The following is a 17,496-nucleotide window of genomic DNA, read 5'->3' as shown; positions in this document are numbered from 1 at the left end:
AAAATGTGTTAAGTCTAAACATAAAGCTTCTGAGAACATCCTCCAAAGAAAACTGTTAAACATAATAGTTCTTGTGACATACAACAGATTTGTGTGAGATACAGACCGAAATGCTCAGAAAAATCTGAAAAATCAAAAAAACATATTCAAAATATTCTGAATGGGTGATGACATTTAAGTATTTTTGCATTTACATGTATGCATTTGGCAGAGACTTTTATTCAAAAGTATCAAATTCAAAGTAGACATTTTTTAAGTTCATGCTATTCCTGGGAATCGAATCCATGACATTGCCATTGCTAGTGTCATGCTCTAATCATTGAATAAATATAAAGATTTGGGTTGTCTTATCACACAAAGCTATTTAAAGGGTTAGTTCACCCAAAAAGGAAATTCCTGTCATTAATTACTCACCCTCATGACGTTCCACACCCGTAAGACCTTTGTTCATCTTCAGAACACAAATTAAGATATTTTTGATGAAATCCGATGACTCAGTGAGGCCTCCAGTGGTTTGGAGCATGTATCGAACTGCCAAAATCACACCCCCCAGTGGTGAACCATTGAAATTTCGAAACACTTATAAAGTAACTAAGCCTTGTTTACTGAAATCACATGACTTTGGCAGTTTGAGATCGTCTGATACGCGCTCCGAACAACTGATTCAAAACTAAAGATTCGTAAATCTTCGAAGCTTCATGAAGCAGTGTTTTGAAATCCCCCATCACTAGATATTGTTGAATGAAGTCATTATTTTGTTTTGTTTTTTGGCACACAAAAAGTATTCTCGTCACTTCATAACATTAAGGTTGAACCACTGTAGTCACATGAACTGTTTTAAATATGTATTTTTTCTGGGCACTGAAAGTGTTAAATATCTTGCTGTCAATAGAGGCCTCACTGAGCCATTGGATTTTATCAAAAATATCTTAATTTGTTTTCCAAAGATCAACGAAGGTCTTATGGGTGTAGAACGGCATGAGGGTGAGTAATTAATGACAGAAATTTCATTTTTGGGTGTACTAACCCTTTAAAGGCTTAGGAACACTTTCTATTTAGGAGATTCAAAGACATGGAACTGTTGTGGTATGGAGGGAAGCATCTTCCAAATTTCTCCTGCCCACAGAAAAATATCAGGTCTGGAATGACATGAGGGAAAATAGTGAAAATCTTTTTTTATTTAAAAAAAAAAAGAAGAAGAAAAAACAAGACAGATGGCTACCATGCAAAAAAGAAAAACAAAACATTATTGGCCAGCAAATTTTAAAAGAGAAAGAAAAACAAACAATCACACAAACATGCACATATTTTCATTTTTATCTTTAAGAAAAAAAAGGGGGGGAATTCACAAGAGATAAAAAAGAACAGGATGAGAAGACAGACATGGCTGGACACGCATCTTCCTTGTAGGTCAAAATAAAGACCTCATCAGCAAGTTCTGAAAATCGTGGTTTGCATTTCAATGCCACATGACTCAAAAAACTAGTTTGCATTCACACCTCATGCATTTTGCAGAACCTGTGGCTGAAATAAAAACAAAACAACATCAACCTGCACAGAAACCCCCACACAGGACATGCATCACAGTGGAAAAGACAGAGAGCAAAGATGTGATTAAATAACAGACATATAACTAACTATTACAGTATGTGTTAAAGGGTTAGTTCACCCAAAAATTTAATTTCTGTCACTAATTACTAATTACATCTTTGGAAATTGTTGAATAAAGTTGTTATTTTTGTTTTGTTTTTGCTCACAAAAAGCATTCTTGTCGTTTCGTAACATTAAGGTTGCACCACTGCAGTCACATGGACTATTTTAATGACGTCTTTACTACTTTTCTGGACGTCAAAAGTTGCAATGATGTTGCCGTCTATGCGTGGATCAGAAACTCTTGGATTTCATCAAAAATATCTTAATTTGTGTTCTGATTTTTGAGTGAACTAACCTTTTAATTTGAATTAGATTTTATTTTTAGATTTTAGTTTTTTTACTTCAATTTTAGTTGTTTTTGTTAGTTTTCTTTTAAATACATCTAAATCATTTATTTATTATTATTATTATTTTTTTAATAGTTTAAATGAAAATGAGAAATATTGCCTCTAGCTGAAATAAAATGAGTTTTTTTTTTTTTTTTTACATTTTATTTCAGTTTGAGGTACACCATGTAACTTTTTTTTTTCAAAATTAACAACATTTAAATTTAAATAATGAGTTAATACATCATCAATCCTTCTTCCAAAATGTGTTATTATAAAAACTATTATAAGTGTTCATATTTTAGATCTGATGGGATGGTTTGCAGAAAATTGCATACACGCATACATCACCAGCCCATGTAAAAGCGATGCAGAGACGGTGTTTTATTACTCAACAGGTGAGTAAGGTATTTAATTGAACAGATAAATTGCCATATGTCGCTCTCTATCAGACTTCATTAAAGCATCATCTGTTGTGAAGGGTCATTTCATTATGGTTGTTGTAGCTCTGTAATGGAATTTATTTTCAAGGAAGTACCTCGTGTCTTTTAATGGGTAAAGCTACAGTAACATCTTCAGCAAGTCAGATCCTTTCCATCTAAACTGGTTATATCTCTTAAGCCTCGTAGTGAATGTTTTATGAGCAATAGGTTGACTATATATTCATCTGCACAGTCACACAGAGCCGAAACACAACCAAAGCAATGTTCTTCAATGCATTTTTTTAACCGCTAGAGGGCCAAATGTTACATAGTGTACCTTTAAAGGCACAATATGCAATTCTTTTACCACTAGAGGTCACCTATTCAAAACAAAGGCATAGCTTAATGACGTTGAGATTGAGCACAGAATCATGGGATATGTCTTCACAGACGGTTTAGTTTTCTGTCAGTGAATGTATCCAAACAGTTGCTCCCTTGTCTAATAAAACATGTTGGGCCCTATTTTAACGATCTAAACGCAAAGTGTAACGCGCACGGCGCAGGTGCACTCAGGGTGTGTCCAAATCCACTTTTGCTATTTTAACGACGCGCATTTTTGAAACGGGTTGTCCCTATTCTCTTAATGAGTAATGGGCGTAACGTTCAATAAACCAATCAGAGTTTAAAGTTAAAGCGGGCTTACAAATGCAGGCTTTCAAATAGCTCCGCGCGATGAGTCAGTTAATATATATGTGTGTGTATTGGCACGATTGTTCAATTAATTAGCCAATTTCGTTCATCATTATAAGTAGTAATAGGCTGAATTGAAAATAGGTAGCCTAATTCTAATACACGCAATGACTATTCATCATTACATTTTTATATTTATGTAGCCTACACAATAATATTCTTTTACACTGTAATAATTTTGTTTTTAATATTTGGCATGTTTGTGTGATGCGCATCCCTGTGTGTAATAAGCAAAGTCAACGCTCACTGTGGACGCGCCCAGAGGTGCAGTTTGTACCAACGCGCTCTAACAAAAAAAATTTGCGCCATTGACTTTAGACTTTAGACCAGGTTTGAGTTGGTCTATGGCGCAGTCTATTTTCAGCTCCTTAAAATAGCAATGCACCTGAACACACCTCTTTTTTAGACCAGCACGCCCATGGGCGCACTAACTGGCGCAAATGCATTTACTAATTTAAGGACGTGGCGCTGAACGGAAACGCGAACGGCGCCGGACGCAAACTAGCAAACACACTTGCGCTGCGCCTTGCGTCGCATTGCGCCGGGTGTATTATAGGGCCCATAATATATTAAAGCGTGCTTGGTGTTTCCATGGTTTCTACAAAAAAAAAAATTGAGAAGTTGAAAGTAACGTGGGTATGATGTCATTGATAGGCAACGCACAGTCTGTGTCAAAACTGCTTATTTCTCTGGATTTAAACATTTTTGGAAACATCTGGGATAATTTAAGTACACAAGTCAACAAAATATATAACATTGTTCTAGAGGTTTTTAATCCAAAAATCGTACATATTGTGCCTTTAATGTTTCTTTATGGTTTTAGTTTTAGTCAACGATAATAACCCTGTTGACAAGTGAACAAATGAGTGAAATGAAGGAGGAAAAAAAGCATGCATGCATATGCCCATCTCTTCTGCTGCATGCCTGGCAGTGCCCAAAAAGAGTCCCTCTCCCTCAAACTTCACTCCACATTCCTTACTTTCCCTCTCTCATTGGACATCTTTTTCCATCATTCCCGACACAGAACGTTCCAGTCACAGAAAGCTGCTTAAATGCGCAAACCGCATGCCTATTACAATATCAAAGCGAGACTTGATAAAGATGACAGTGTGTGTGTTAACGGAAGCGCCGTGACCTCCCCGCGTGTTGGACGGCTCTCGTCATGGCCTGAATGGCTCTACTGTGGCTGGACATGACCGCTGACCTCTTTCTGCTGCAGAGTTTCCTTTTACATGACGAGCCAAATATCCAGCTCTCTTATGGCACTCTGAGTGGAATAATAAGTCGTCGCTGGATTGCACAGGACATTTCGTTTGCGTTTCATACCCAGAAGCCCCCGAGGCTACAGCAGACGAGAAATAAGTTTCCCTGCACCTCACATGCGATATTAAAGTGTCCTCTTCGGAACGCTTCATCACAGCAGTTGGGATACGTTAATTGACTATGAATTGAATATATGAATAATTGATGTGTTGTAGCAAATTTGAGCAGTAGGAGAAAAACAGCAGAAAATAGGGCTAAAAAAAAAGAAAGAATAAATTAGGCAACTGTGTGAAGTATGAAACACAATAGTCCTTTGAAAAAGCTAGATTAATCCAGGAGAATGTGACAAATGTGCTTTAGCATCAAAATGTGTGATTTGCATGTTCAAAAGGTGTTCTGGGTGGTTGCTAGGGTGGTTACTAGGCAAGTCCACCCTCAGGTCTCTATAATATTCTGGACTCTAAATATGATTTGGTTGAACTTATGGGATTTTTTTCCTCACTATTTTATTGTTCGCCAGGCAAAAATCATAAGTTTTTATTGCTTAGAAAAGTAGCAGCACACTCCTCCTCAGCAAAATGCATGATTTAAGGTATCAATCATGTCTGTAGCAAAAAAAAAAAAAGTGTGGGACGAACGGCACCAGAGTTAGGGATTGAAACAAATGATGTTAGCTTTAGCAAGCACTCTATATCATATAATTTGGCTTAACTTGATCCGAATCAACTGGATCTGGAGTTGTGGATAGCTTCACATGTTAGAAATGAGTTTTAAAAGTATCATGTAGACCCAACTGTGTGTGGTCTGAAAATGAGTAACTCCAAATAAAATTAGACTGAATACATGTCTATCAGGTTAACTAGCAGCTAGCAATACTGCACATTAGCATGCTAACTTTTTATGTAATGTATGGATGAACAAGACAAGAGTTTGGTCAATGTATCGTTTTTGCATGCATCATAGTTCTCAAAGTTGATAAAAACTCTTGACTATTTTGTTTCAATGTCATTTGCATTCTATTTCATTACATTTAATACAATTAAAATTTGTAAAACGGAGGTTGTTGTAATCTTTTTGTGTTGGGACTACATAAACCTTTCTGTTTCTGGGCAGTTGATTTTTGTAACTGAATTGCGATGTTGAAGTTTTTGCGTATAAAGACCTGTTAGTGTTTAATGTTCAGTTATGTTGGACATCTAAAAGGATTTCAGGGGGTTTTTCTGTTCTGTAACTTTTGTGGTTACCATTGTGCTGAAAAGCAGAGCTTGGTTAGGTTGTGGGATTGCCCTACATATATCTTGTCTATGCTGTACGATGTTTAATTTGAACATCAATAGCTGTGCTAATGTCAGTGCAGTCACAAGTAGCTTTTTACATGTTCATTGCATTTGCATGCAAACATGTCCTTTGCTAGCTATTAGTTTTAACTAGGTAAGAATAATTAATTAGTTCCAGGGCTCAGTATATAGATCACACAGTCTGTGTGCGGTCATTGTCTCTTCCTCCTCGTCAAACAATCAGACTTGCATCATGCAACATCCTCCCACAACTTAAGCACTCATTCCACTCTTCTTCACCACAATAACTTAAACATAACCTCCAAAAACTGTTTTCACATGTACTGTAATATAACAGTGAACACTTACGGGTCTTTGCATTTGCTCAAAAACATAGACTTGAATATACAGAAATCTACTCAATAAAAATAAATATATAAAAATATATAAAATATATTAAATTTTTTTAAAAGATAAAAATAGCTGTTCAAATATACACTACTGTTCAAAAGTCTAAAGGGACTATCAAAATAAAGTGTACCATTCAAAACAGCAGCATTTATTTGAAATAGAAATTTTTACTATTACTAATGTCTTAAAGGGGACCTATAATGCCCCTTTTACAAGATGTAATATAAGTCTCTGGTGTCCCCAGAATGTGTCTGTGAAGTTTCAGCTCAAAATCCCCCACAGATCATTTATTATAGCTTGTCAAATTTGCCCCTATTTGGGTGTGAGCAAAAACACGCTGTTTTTGTGTGTGTCCCTTTAAATGCAATTGAGCTGCTGCTCCCGGCCCCCTTTCCAGAAGAGGGCGGAGCTTTAATAGCTTGTGCTCCAGTTGCTCAACAACAACAAAGCTGGAGAATCTCACGCAGCCAAAATGAGGATTGTCAGTAACGGTGTTCAGCCTTACATTGAGTCTCCACTGATGGAGACTCAGGAAGAAGTTACAACTTTTAGAATGAAACTGGACTTTTATGGATGGTTAGTGCAGGGGTAGGCAAGTCCGGTCCTAGAGAGCCGCTGTCCTGCAGAGTTTAGCTCCAACCCTGAAAAAGCCCCTTCCTTTAGCCTTAGGCCCCGTTTACACGTACATGGTTATTTTGAAAAACAGAGACATTTCCCTTCGTTTGTGTCCTTCGTTTACACGCAAACGGAGAATTCGCCTCTGAAAACGAGTCTTTCTAAAAACTCCGGCCAGAGTGGAGATTTTGAAAATCTTCGTTTGCACGTTTGCATGTAAACTGAGACAAGCGGGTGTTTAGGCAGCCAACATCACAGTATGCGCCAGAGCTCGCACCTATGTTTACATGTGATCATGGAAGCGTTTAGAGTAGCAGTCGCATTTATGTTGGTGCAAACTCTTCTTGTGTGTTTGCATTTGCAAATACAGCTGCTCCATTATGTCAAGGAGCAGAGATGAATGAGTGCTCGGAGATCAGCAATTTTGCAACAACTTCGAATCACTTCAAGAGGAATTTGGGATTCTTTTTCGGGATTCTGATTGGCTTACATGGGCTTGAGCTGCTCGTTACACTCTTGACGTCATATATACATGGGTACGTGTAAATGAACACTTTTCTGAAAACTGACATGTGTGCACGATGTTATTTTTGAAACCGAAGAGGTTGAAATGTCCGTTTATGAAAATAGCCGCCCACGTGTAAACGTAGCCTTAGTAATCCCGAAGAGCTTGATTAGCTTGTTCAGGTGTATTTGATTAAGGTTGGAGCTAAACTCTGCAGGACAGCGGCTCTCTAGGACTGAACTTGCCTATCCCTGGGTTAGTGGATACATTTATGTAGTTGCTGTGGAGTTGATTCAACTCATCGACTAGCATGTGCCGTCATGTTCACCTTTTGTGCAAATGCAGCATTGAATTGACCCTCGTTTGTGAAGCAGTCACTAACCCAGGAAGAAGCTCGTTGTAGTCCCTACCAGCCATTTGCTGTAGTCCTTAAACAGCAAATTCTTTCAAAGAAAATATCTCCCTTTCCATTGAACTCTGAGCATTGTAAATTTGCAGATGTTGTTTATGCTCAAACAGCAACATTACACACTCACTAAAGTTAAAAAGTGAAATCCTAATCAACCACCCCTTTAACTGTCACTTTAATGCATCCTTGCTAAATAAAAGTATTATTTCCTTTAAGAAAATCTTACTGACCAAATGGTTTTAAATGGTAGTGAGTCTAAAATTAAGGACATTTTGCACAACCACTTTTTCCAATGTACCGGTCCTCAAGAAAGCCTTCTAAATCTCTAAATACCACATTAAACACTAACAATATTACTCTTTCCTCATCTTTCTCAAACACATAAAACAACACTTAAGTTTAACATTTACTCTCCCAATCCAGTCCCTTGCCAAGCAAGCTAGGAACAAGAAATCCACTGCCCAGTTTCAGTTAATGCAACAAATATTTGCGCATTATTATGTAGACCTAATACAAACAGATTAAGAAAACTTCCATCTCATAAATTTCAGTGCAATGAAACAAAATATTCAAGAATTGTGTTGCATCAGCTCATTTGTATGAGTAAACTGAACAAGCAGCAAAAAATTTTTCAAGTGCACCACTAATGAGTTTGGTTCTGTCTTTTTCCATGCAGGTTTCTCTATACCCAAAACAACAGCACTGCAATGCCAGTCCTCAGTTGAGCTCAACTTTTTCAGATCCAGCCCTGAAGGACAGACCCCCCCACACACTCACACACACACACACAAACTAATGCTGTTATCTTGCTGTAGTTTTGGTCCGTCCCCAGTCCTCTCTCACTCTCATTCAAAAAAGGAATCCGAAACCCTGTAATGTTTACTGCGACCCTCAGTACAGTATCCAAACGCCTGAGGCAACATACACAGCGAAAGAATGACGGGGGGCGGGTGAGTAACCATGGCTGACAGCTCACCTCAACCCCATCAATGTGGCAAAACAGGTTTGACAACGAAGGCAAACAACATGGCAGAGAAACAAGAGAACATATTTGATCCATGAAAACTCTCAATTACTTGGAAACGGCTGTTATTGCACCACAAACCCCCTCCTTAAAAAAAAAAATCTTCTTTTATTACCACAACCTACAGTGCGCCATGAGACCCTGGCAGCATCATCATAAATCAAAAGAGATTCAATTATAGAGAAACACATTGCAACGCAATCGTATCAGAACTGCAAAATGGGAGCAGAAGACAATTTTTGGGCTTTACTGGGGAAGAATAAGCAATCACTCATCTCAACATGAGGTGATCAAGACATGAGGAAAAGAGACATTCATTTATGCACAACTACTTCCAGCAGATGTCTGGTCACATTTGCATTCAGCAGATAAACGTTGTGATTTCAAAGGATGTGTGTGCACACAAGATATTGTTTTTGTAGAGTATCCAAATAACCAATTTATCTATCATCTACGGATTTTAGCAATATTTGAGGAATGAGGATAAATACAATTTAAGCTCTATCGACAGCATCGCAACTGCTTGACAGTTTCAAGCCCCAGAAAGGTAGTAAAGATGTCATTAAATCACTCGCATCGCTTCATCAAATTGAGGTTAAACCAGTGGAGTTACATGAATTACTTTAATGATGTCTTTACTACCTTTCTGGGGCTTGAAAGATGTCAGTAGAGGGACAGAAAGCTCTCAGATTTCAAAGACGAAAGTCTTACGGGTGTGGAACGACATGAGGGTGAGTAATTAATGACAAAATTATAATTTTGGGGTGAACTAACCCTTTAAGCATTATGAATACATGAATACTTCATTGATGCTGCTCTTTAATGTCAGCATGCCATAAAAAAGCAGGGGCTGTCAATCTCCAAAAATGGCCAAAAGCACCATAAAGTAGTCCAAACAACTTATTCTAAGACTTTCTAAGATTTTTTTGTGTGTTTTGTGGGGAACTGACCAAAACACAAGTTGTTAATTGCTGAAAATTCTCCTTGTAGTTCACAAATCTCATTCATGCATGCACACATTTAAACTTGGAGTCAAGATACATACTGTAGCACCATGTTTGACATCAACACCTCCATTGTTTCTGTGTCAAAATGTGACAAAAATGCCAGTTTGCATATGCAAAAGAGTGAATGAGATTTGAGGCTAGTATATGATTTTATCAATTTTTGCAAGCATTCCATATTGAGCTTCTTAAATAGTCTTGACTGATTTGCATTAAATCTGTTATGCACCATCTCAAGATGCTCCTGATAAAAAGTTATCAAAAGAATTTTAATTGAACCGTTTAGCAGATATAGGTCAATATGTTTTGGGCTGAGCCCCAAATTTATAAATTGGCCTGTCTTGTGAGCACAAAGTTCAAACTTCACAAAACTTGGTATAGATGGAAAATGGGACATTCTGAAGAAACATGCCAAATTTCACAAATTTATCATGCTCCATTGGCTAACAGTAATTTCAAAACCATTTATCTTGATGTGAATGACAGATGAGGGCTGTATGTAGTCCTTATAAGAAATCCTTTTCGGTCTAATCTTTTTAATCAGTTTGAATGGCTGATTTCCTAATTGAAGCCATTTCATCAAATCCTAACTTACAATATCAAGACTGCTGACTTTGCAGTAAAAACACATAATATTCAGAAAGATGCATAGTAATTATATCACTTGTCGAAATGAGGTACAGGTACTGGACCCAATAATCATGGCTTGTGGCTTTATTTTTATTTATTTGATAGATTTAAGCCACGTCATTATCTAAGTCTACTTTCCATTGCAATAATGAGGCAAAAAATAGATATATAAACAAATTAACACATTAAAAATATGAATATTTATAAAGATATAATGGCAAACAGGATAAATAATTTACATACAGGAAGTTCAAATGTAAGAAAAAGAAATCTATAGATTTTCCAGTTGAATCATAATGACCGACGCAGGAGCCGGCCTGGAACGCTGAACATAAACAGGAGAATGACAGGGAGGAGATGGAATTCTTGAATAAAGTCATTATTTTTGCATGCAAAAAGTATTTTCGTCGCTTCATAATATTAAGGTTGAACCACTGCAGTCAAGTTGTCTATATTAACAATGTCTTTAGAACATTTCTGGACCTTGAAAGGTGCAATGATGTTGCTGCCTACAGTACGTGTGATTCAAATACCTCTTGGATTTCATCAAAAACGTCTTAATTTGTGTTCTGAAAATGAACGAAGGTCTTACGAGTTTGAAACGACATCAGGGTGAGTAATTTATTACAGAAATTTTGGGTGAACTAACCCTTTAAGTTACATATTTTAAATTCTATTTGCGGTGCACCATGCCTGCCTGATGGGCATTAGAAGTGCGTTACTGTAAATACTTTTCCGTGTTCCTTGTTTTACAAAAGGGTGAACATTATTTACTGTGGTAGTCGATGGCGTGCCACAGAAGCTGTCCATCCTTAAGACTTCAGTGACACACATAGCTGAAATTCTTCCACTTAGGGAAAATCAATAACGTGAAGCACGCAATAGATGCTCTGTTGGGTTTACCCGCTCAGCGAGTCGCATGTATGTGCGTGATCAGTGAAACAGATGCTGCTGGGCTCAGACAGCTGTGGAGTAAAGGCACCAATTACAGTGGCAGCCCTGCCTCTGACACACACTATTACACACTCTATAATCTACCCTGCAAATCTCACTCCCACACAGTGTCAAAGGGGAACGAGAGAGAGCGCGAAGCGAAGAGGAAAAACAGGCATAGAGAAAAAGAGGAAGCTTTGAGACATGCCAAGAGTAAATGAGAGAAACGATGGACAGAAGAGGGCTGAAGTTCAGGAGAAATGAAGCTAAAAGACTGAAAGCAGAAATACAGTAGGCAGTGGCGCTAAGTGGTTCTTCTGAAATGAGAAGGCAAAGTCCTCACAGAATTTGATTTGTTTTTTATGTAATAAAAGTATAAAAGTATAAATCTCATCAATTTAGTATTTTAAGCATTTTTACATCTTTTACAAAATAATAACTAAAGGCAATAACAATTTAACAATATATTTTATTTGTGAACTGATATTCAGTGGTTCTTTTTAATAGTCACCTTATTTTCGGATCATCAGTCATCAAAGCTCAGTAAACACTGGTCACAGACATGAAGATGTACCTTTAATTTCCAAGTCATTGTGTTTTCAGGCCATTTCAAGTTGATTTTGACATGACAAAGATTTGATATCTAAGTGGCTGAGTTGTTTATTTTAACATCATAACGTTGTTCATTCAGGCTGATTTGCGAACGCACACAAAAACAAGAGGCAGGATTCATCACACAAACCAATCATATCAAATCATAACCAATCATATCCAATCATAGTGTGCCCCTTCTCACATGACTTTCCCCCATTCATTCTCAATTACCCCCCACCAAACCCACAACACGCTTTAGGGGGTCTGTTAAAACTCACTGGGCTCAGGGGAGGCAAGACAGACACGGACTTCCGCTGTTGTCACAGCAGTGTTACTTTAGAAAAACTACTGATTTATACACTTTTTAATGTCACAATTTGTAATATTTTTTGTATAAATTTTATTTTTGTAATATGGATTATTTTTTCATCTCATCTCATTTTTTTTAAGGAGGCACTGCCCTCCCTGCCTCCTCAGAAGATAATATTTATATTAAAAGGTGCCGTAGAACATCTTTTTAAAAGTTGTAGTAAGTCTAAGGTGTCCCCTGAATGTGTCTGTGAAGTTTCAGCTCAAAATACCTCATAGATGTTTTTTTTATTCATTTTCATTTTGGGGCATCATTAAATATGCGCCGATTTATGCTGCAGCCCCTTTAAATGCTCACGCTCCCCGCCCACGGAGCTCGCGCTTGCCTTAAACAGCATAAACAAAGTTCACACAGCTAATTTAACCCTCAAAATTGATCTTTACAAAGTGTTTGTCATGCAGCATGTCTAATCGCGCAAGTATGGTGTTTATTTGGATGTTTACATTTGATTCTGAATGAGTTTGATAGTGCTCCATGGCTAAAGCTAACATTACACACTGTTGGAGAGATTTATAAAGAATGAAGTTGTGTTTATGAATTATACAGACTGAAAGTGTTTAAAATTTTTCGCTATTGTCCTTGCTTGCTTACCTAGTCTGATGATTCAGCTGTGCACAGATCCAGACGTTAATACTGGCTGCCCTTGTCTAATGTCTTGAACATCGGCTGGCATATGCAAATATTGGGGTCATACATATTAATGATCCTGACTGTTGCGTAACAGTCGGTGTTATGTTGAGATTCGCCTGTTCTTTGGAGGTCTTTTAAACAAATGAGATTTCTATAAGAAGGAGTAAACAATGGAGTTTGAGACTCACTGTATGTCTTATCCATGAACTGAACTTTTGTTATTCAACTATGCCAAGATAAATTCAATTTTTAATTCTAGGGCACCTTTAATAAATATTTAATATTAATATAATATTTGAACTTACTGCTAGGAAAGTCAGACTGGATAAACGCTACTCACAACTGCTGCACTAGGATAAGTTTCCTCTCCTCAAATTCAGCCCATAACAAAGACTATAGAATAACACAAGATGCGTTACTTGTATTGTTTTGAATGGGAGAAAGTGCAACGCGCAATATGGTGGAATAAGTCCTGCCTTCTAAATAAGAGCCAATCGCAGATTGGAAAAAGTCATCACCTCACTGCTGCGGCCGTTAGAAGCTCCGGTTCCTACAGAAACAGTCCGTACTTAGGACTCAGCATGCGCATTAGCGTGATCCAGCCTGAAAAAAATGAGACAGTTGTTGTCAGATTTCATTGGTAATTTCAAATATGAAATTTAATCGAATGCTTGGCAAACAGCTTTGGAGAATTTGATGTTTCCCCATTCAAAGAGATAGGAGCTGCGCTTGCATGCCCAAGAGGGGTTTCAAAGATGGCCATCGAGTGAAATGACTTGTCTTAAAGTGACTTTGCCTATATGAAAAGCTGATTCTAGAACAGTAGGAGCAGAAAAACTTAAGCGCACATTGTTTTGTGCCATTTATTTCAGAAATGATTGTTAAAACAAAGTTTAAAGAAACAAAATAGTGTAATTCTTGGATTTTTTTTATTCATCCGCTCAGTCAGCTAGCCTGCACTGAAATAACATTGGTCAAAATAGATTATTTTTGATCAAATAAATGCAGGCTTGATGAGCATTTATATATATATATATATATATATATATATATATATATATATATATATATATATATATATATATATATATATATATATAAAATGTGTGTGTGTGCGTGTGTGCGGATGATTACATGCAAAATATTATATATATATTATACATATATTACACGCACATCAGATTATTATTAGATTACATGGATGGTTACATGCAATCTAATAATATGTAAATACTTTATACAAAATAATTGGATACATTATAAACTTTATATATTATAGTTTATAATTTTTAATAAAGAAATTATAGAAGACATGCCTCTCTGTCAGAGACGACAGCTTTACCCTGCAGATTTCTCGCCCTCTGTCTGAAAGTACACAAATAAAAATATGTAAAAAGACGAACAGGAAGTGGAAGACAGAGAACAGAACAGAATTACAGGAAGTAGAGGGGAATGTAGAAAGTAAAGGACAACTGTGGAGAGAGAGAAAGGAAGAGGGTGTTCACAGAGATAGTGGCATGTGGAGAAGCAGATTTTGGCTTGAATAACCGAGCCTGTCTGGACGTCCCTTTCGGCAGAGATCACTGTCATTAAACTGCTACATGAGAAGACGCTCAGGATGTGTGCGCAGAGGCCTGGAGAGAAAGAGAGTGGGCTACCCATCCTCCCAAAAACTGGCCTGGGACGACCCTCTGCTGTAAGCAGAACCCAACACGGATCCACACACAGCTCCAGTGAAGACTCACTCGCCAATGAGCCGCAGGCACACCTCCTTATTAGCTAGAAGAGAAAATCAACGGAGAGAGACCAAAGATCTCCAGGGAGAGCAAGTGAGCTCTGTCACGGGTGCTAATTTTACAATCTAAATGACTCTGTCTACAAACTATGTTAGTTCTGTTCCAAAACCTAGTGACCCAGCAAGTACAAAATGCTTTTACAACAAATTCACCACATTGCATTTTGGTTGCAGTTAGGTTCTGTTGAACTGAATCATTTTCTTTCTAGAAACCACGTAATTAAAAAAAGGAACTAAAATATGACGTGCAGTTTATGGATTTTTGAACTTGAAGTACAAGCTGCAAAACTGAGAAAAGTTACATTGTATTTGCAAATGTGTTTTAATTTTATTTAAAGGTGCCCTAGATTCAAAAATTGAATTTACCTCGGCATAGTTAAACAACAAGAGTTCAGTACATGGAAATTACATACAGTGAGTCTCAAACTCCATTGTTTCCTCCTTCTTATATAAATCTCATTTGTTTAAACGACCTCCGAAGAACAGGCGAATCTCAACATAACACCGACTGTTACGTAACAGTCGGGATCATTAATATGTACGCCCCCAATATTTGCATATACCAGCCCATGTTCAAGGCATTACACAAGGGCAGCCAGTATTAACGTCTGGATCTGTGCACAGCTGAATCATCAGACTAGGTAAGCAAGCAAGAACAATAGCAAAAAATGGCAGTTGGAGCAATAATAACTGACATGATCCATGATATCATGGTATTTTTAGTGATATTTGTAAATTGTCTTTCTAAAAGTTTCGTAAGCATGTTGCTAATGTACTGTTAAATGTTTTTTGTTTTTTTTAGACACTAAAAACTTGTTTTTACTGGAAATACAAAACCAAACCAAACTTTTGTGGGATGTTTTATTTACATTTTTTAAATATTTGTATGTCTCATTCAGATTTTTATGAGACATACACCATTTAAAAGCCTGTAAAAAAAAAAAAAAATAAAATAATTCTCACCAAGGCTATATTTATTTGATCAAAAATACAGTAAAAATTGTAATAATATGAAATATTATTACAATTTCATAGAACTGTTTTCTATTTAATTATATTTTAAAATTTTCAGCATCATTACTCCAGTCTTCAGTGTCACATGATCCTTCAGAAATCATTCTAATATGCTGATTTGCGGCTCAAGAAATACATTTTAGGATTTTTTGGTGTCTAGAAAGTTGATGAAAAGAACATTTACTTAAAATATAAATCTGACTAACATTATAAATGTCTTTACAGACACATTTGATCAATTTAATGTTTCCTTGCAGGAAAAAAAATAAATAAATAAATAAATAAAATATTTTTAGAAATCTTACTGGCTCCAAACTAGAATGGTGGTGCATAAAAATACATTACAACATATGTGGAGTTATATATGCATTTTAAAATGTACAAACAAACAGTTAGCATCTGTTTATAGTATTATTATATAGTAATAGTATTTTTTTTTCCATCCTATGAAAGTCAATGGGGCCCATCAACTGTTTGGCTACCCATATTATTCAAAATATCTTCTTTTGTGTTCAGCAGAAGAAAGAAATTCATACAGGTTTGGAACAACTTGAGGGTGAGTAAATGATGACAGAATTCTCATTTTTGGGTGAACTATCCCTTCAAGTATATTACTTGAAATATAAGACAACACTCGGGTTTCATATTTGATTTTTTTATCCCTCTCTCGTCCTCTCAATAATATTGGTAATTTTAATACATACCCATATCATCTCAATGAAATCACACAAATCTAACTTAAAGCATCATTCTATTGCACTTCCCCTAGAAGGAAGATGGAATTTCAGACATTCCGAGCTGAATCACTCACTCCATTTGAGTAAGGATGCTCCCTACGTGGGCAGCAGACAGCAGGGCAGCTCACTAGGCTTTGCAATAGTGCTGTTGAGTTGTTAAAGGGGTTCACTTGAACTTTATGGACAGAAACACAAAAGGCAAATTGGCTTTGCAACCATGTGCCCTCACGACCCTCGTTTTGTAGCTAACAAGCCAAATTGCATTTCGCACCTCATAGACAAACAGAGCGAACCACATGCTTGAAAGCAGGATGGAGAGAGAGAACAAGTGAGCGAGAGACAGACAGAACGGAGGGAAAGCAGGGGGTAGACAATTGCAGGAAAACAACTTCGAGGCCTGAGAGGAAGAGCCCTGGAGAGAAACAAAAGACAGACAGAGAGAGACAGCATGACGAAGAACAGAGTTTTGCGTGGCACACATACACACACCCAGCCGCCGACCTTTCCCGTTTTACACAGCGGTTTCATTGTAAGAGTTCATGTGGCCGCCGTAACCCAAACAAATAAAAACACTTCAAAACAGCTGCGAAATCTATTCGCCAGAGTCCGTGCCCATAAACGGTGGCTAAACGATTGTGGGAGAGATGGAGATGATGGGCGTGTGGAACCGAATGCATTTCTGTGTGATAAAAACAGCTCTGGGATTAGACTGTCGAGCCGTTATGGGAGACGGAGCTTTGTTAAACATTCAGAGTGGAAAAGCCCTGCTTTACCATCAGATAAGAATGTGGGGAGGGAAGAAAAAGTATACAGTACACTAAACAGTATGTTGGGTATTATTATAAGTATGAATCCTCAAGTGTCTCGATCAGATAGAACCACCGAAGGCTATTTAATAGTTCAGAGATGTCCTTTTAAAACTTTTAAGGAGACTTAAATGAGTTCTCAGCTGCAGTACGGCTGATTTAAAGTCAACACGAAACAGCATTTGCAACCCATTTTACTTCCATAATGCGACATTTCTGGCTAGAACAAGACACTCTACAAGAAAAAGAAAGTAGAACATGATTTTATCCATTAGGAATTGATTGGATAGTGAAAAGTGGGATACTAGAATGGAGCCAGAGGTGCCAC

General features: G+C 37.1%; 1 protein-coding gene across 3 annotated transcripts in view; it reads right to left on the bottom strand.

Annotated features, from left to right (window-relative positions):
• Window positions 1-17,496, bottom strand: part of plxnb3 (plexin B3) — a 94,192-nt gene that overhangs the window by 57,136 nt on the left and 19,560 nt on the right. Inside the window, exon 2 of one of the 3 annotated variants that reach the window (XM_067394413.1) lies at window positions 13,335-13,419. The exons of the other annotated variants lie outside the window; for them this stretch is intronic. The gene's annotated coding sequence lies outside the window, so the exon portion shown is untranslated. The remainder of the gene's footprint in view (window positions 1-13,334; window positions 13,420-17,496) is intronic. 3 annotated transcript variants of the gene reach the window in all.

This window comes from Chanodichthys erythropterus, chromosome 9 (genome assembly GCF_024489055.1).
Source record: "Chanodichthys erythropterus isolate Z2021 chromosome 9, ASM2448905v1, whole genome shotgun sequence".
Taxonomy (NCBI): domain Eukaryota; kingdom Metazoa; phylum Chordata; class Actinopteri; order Cypriniformes; family Xenocyprididae; genus Chanodichthys; species Chanodichthys erythropterus.
Note: the sequence above shows the minus strand (reverse complement) of the source record. Positions and strands in the feature narration are given on the sequence as shown.